Source organism: Rhinoderma darwinii, chromosome 2 (assembly GCF_050947455.1).
Source record: "Rhinoderma darwinii isolate aRhiDar2 chromosome 2, aRhiDar2.hap1, whole genome shotgun sequence".
Classification (NCBI taxonomy): Eukaryota; Metazoa; Chordata; class Amphibia; order Anura; family Rhinodermatidae; genus Rhinoderma; species Rhinoderma darwinii.
In genome coordinates this window covers 456,073,878-456,078,014 of record NC_134688.1, presented here as the reverse complement: position 1 = coordinate 456,078,014, position 4,137 = coordinate 456,073,878, and positions in this window count along the sequence as shown.

Below are 4,137 nucleotides of genomic sequence, written 5' to 3'. Positions count from 1 at the left end.
GAAGTCTGAGTCCATAGGTCTTGAGATGTTAGATATATCATCAAACACTCTAAGACGTATTGATTTCAGGGACTATAGTTAAAGGCTCTGTACCAGATTAAAAAATGATCACCTTTTCAAAGAAGGAGTGAACATTTTCTGATCGCTGTGGGTCTAACTACTGGGACCCCACCGATCATGAGAATGGGAGTCCCAAACACCCTATTCCTATTATTGCTCGACCGCAGTGAGGAGGACATTAAATGGAGAGGTGGATTCCTTAGATAGGTGATCATTTTTTATTCTAGTAATACCCCTTTAAGGGGAGGAAAGCAAAGTGCTGAAGTTGCAATAGTCACTATCAAGTTTTAATCTGCCTCAAGAACACAAGAAATGTTCATCAGGAACTTCAGTAGGGAGCTGCTTAATGGGAAACTTTCAGCAAAACTAATATACTGTTATGCCTAATGTAAGGTATAAAGGGGTGGGGCATGACTCAATAATTCTCTATTTGGTATTGTTTGAATTCCTGCGTCTTTCTCCGTCCCCTCAGACATATATATGTTTTGCCCGGAGTGTTTCTTTAACCTAAACCTATTTGACAAACTTGATCCATGACTAAAGCTGATGTTACCAATATCTAGACTAGCGGTCATAATTTATAATGCATTGCATGAAGTCTCCCAGTTCCCTTTCCCTGGTGGTTCTCCCTATGGGTCATCAGGGAGTTAAATATCCTCAACCAAATTTCGTTAACCATTGAAGAGATCTTTTCCTGGGAGCTGAGACTTTTCAGAGGAGGACACAGGCTAAGCTCACGTTATGTCCGGCTCAGCTGAGTACATTGCATATTATTTCATATATATTGTAGATAATGTTCTCCTGGATACTTCATGTGACGTGCCGGAGACATGGACAATGGTCTTGGGGTCATTCATAAGTACAATATACAATGTCTCCGCTAAATGTGCAGCAATAATTCTCTCATGTAAATAACGGGGCCACCCAGGATCTCAATAACTTGTGCCAATGAAAGGAGAAGATGACGAGAAGCCGTTTGAAGCAAGATCCTTTTATCCAAATCCAGTCAGCTGTTTCGTGTAAACCATTTGTCTGACACTGAATCGAAAACCTTCCAGCTGCACCTCAAAGATCCTGTGGGAAGCTATTGTGACACCCAGCGTTGTGAAGAACATGTCTCCAAACACGGCCATGTGGGTGCAGCGCTGATACAGCTTTTTTCTATTGCGTCCCTTAATCTTGAAGATCCTGGCCTATAATAAAAGGTAACATGTAAGTATCTGAGCTCTAAATGGTCATACACAGATATACAGTACATTCATTTTATGGATTAACCTCTTTTGGACGAGGCCAATTTTGTCCTTGAAGATGAGAGAAAATTAAAATTTCATCTGACTGCATTCAGAGAGCTGCATGAGGTTTTATCTTTTGGGGAGACGTATTTTAAGTTTCTTAGGCATAATTTTGGGGTACATATAAATCAGCGATTAATTTATGACAATTTTATAGTGGTGGAATGCTTAAAAATAACATCGTTATAATACTGTCTGCTGAGCCGCTGTATCTAAGCCTATATTATGTGTGATACTGACTGCTGGGGCCCTGTATCTAAGCAGATCATGTGTTCATGAAATTAATAAATCAAACAGACAGCATGGGGTCACCCCCACAAATCCTCAACTGGTGTCTTGCCAGGCAACCTGGTGGCAAAGGGGTTAACTGTGATGGGGCAGAACTTTAAGGAAAGGGGTAACTGTGATGGGGCAGAACTGGAAACAGAGGGGTAACTGTGATAAGGGCAGGATTGTAAGCAGACGGGTAACTGTGATGCCTTGTACACTGAATGTTGCTAAGGTCTTTCCTCTATTTTGGTAACACCAGCGCCATCCTCTAATTCTGATCACATGCCACCCCCCCCCCCCCACCCACCAGAGGTAAGCACAGTGCCTGTCCTCTGTGCACATTGTAATATTGTGTCATTTAGCAGGTAGGTTTTTCTGCATCAGTTTGTTGAAATATGGTTCCATTCTTTAACCAAAACTGTTATTGGCTGCTTTCTTTCACAGACAGCGCCACATCTGTCCACAGGTTGGCTGTGGTATTGTCCATTCCTTCAATGGAGCTGAGCTGTAATACAGCACATAATCTGTTAACAAGTGTGGTTTGGAAGAAAGCAGGGATGTTTTTTTAATCTTGTACATCCCCTTAATCTCACTCATTCTGCTTCTAGAGGGAGCCCCTAACGTCACTGTCCATATATGGACAGTGACGTCAGGGGCTTCTCCAGGAGTAGAATCCCCGGGCAGAGTGTTGCTGGTGCACTGGCCGGGGATTGCGTTCTTAGAGGGAGCCCCTGACATCACTGTGGTGATGTCAGGGGCTCCCTCCAGGAGCAAAATCCCCGGCCAGAGCGTTGCTGACACACTGGCTGGGGATTCGGCTCCTAGTGGGAGCCTCTGTCCAGGAGTGGAATCCCCAGCCAGAGAGTTGCCTACACTCTGGCTAGGGATTCCGCTCCCAGAGTAGCCCCTGGCATCACTATCTATATAATGACAGACACGTCAGGGGCTACTCCTGGAGCGGAATCCCCGGCCAGAGCGTTGCCGATGCTTTGGCCGTGGATTCCGCTCCTAGAGGGAGCCCCTGACGTCACTGTCCATATATGGACCACACAAACAACACAAAAGTTCGAACAGCACATTCCAACAAAATGAAACAAAACGTGTATGCAGGTGCAAGAACGCCTGTGACTGCAAATATACAGCACGCAAAAAACTTACGACAGCACACTGCAAACACCAATGCAACCTAAGTCACTAAATATAAATTAATATGCATTACTGCTAAATCTACTTACAATAGGGAGGTTCTTAGCGCACATTTTGATGAAAAACTGTTTGCCCACCTGCCACGACAAGGCGACCTCCATAGGTGGGGACCTACTGTGCACATACACCCAGAACTGGGACGAAGTTTACATATATCTGGGGTTTTTTAGGAACCAGCATTAAACTAATTAAAATCACCCAGGGCAGAATGGGAGGAGTGCAAGAGCAAAAAATCCAGTTTTGGATGTGTGTGTGTGTGTGTGTGTGTGTGCAGAGTAGGTCCCCACCTATGGAGGACGCTTTGTCGTGGCAGGTGGGCAAACACTTTTTGATCAAAACGTGCACTAAGAACCTGCCTATTGTAAGTAGATTTAGCAGTAATGCATATTTATTTATATTTAGGGGACATTGGTGTTCGAAGTGTGCTGTCGCCATTTTTTTGTGTATTGTCCATATATCGACAGTGATGTCAGGGGCTCTACCTGGAGCGGAATCCACGGCCACAGCATGGCCGATGCTCTGGATGGGGATTCCACTCCAATGGCGCTATCTACAGGGGCAGGGCCGGCCTTAGGATATATGGCGCCCAGTGCGAAATTATCTTTCGGCGCTCCACACCCATCATAAATAAAAATGCCCCATACAAAAAGTATAATGCCCCCCACATTATAATGCCCTATATAGTGCCCCAGACTGTATAATGCCCCTTTAGTGCCCCCCATACAGTATAATTATAATATTTAATAGTATAATATATTATAGCCCCTTCAAGGACGCAGTATTTTGTTTGGCACAAAAAAAGGGGGTTGGAACAAAAAAAAAACCTGACAAATGAAATCCATCCGTTTTTTTAACAGCCATGAAAAAGGATGAGAAATGGATGAAGATTTGGAGACTCACTGATGCAAAACGGACAGAAAAACTAACAGTATTTAATGGCCATTTTTTTCACTATCATGTGAATATATCCCATGTATTTGTTTTATTTATTTTTTTAATTAGATACGATGGGGCATATGCTGTATGGTGGCAGCATTAAACTGTGTGGGAGCAGCTGAGGGGGCATTATACAGTATTGGGGCAGCTATGGGGGGCATTATACTGTATGGGGGTAACTATGAGGGCATTATAATGTATGGGGGCAGCTATAGGGCATTATGCCCTATGGGGCATTATAATGTATATTTGTGTGGGCTTTATACTGTATGCGGGCAGATATTTGGCATTATACTGTGTGGGGGCAGCTATCTGGCATTATACTGTGTGGGAGGCACTATGCGGCATTATACTGTGTGGGGGCAGCTATAGG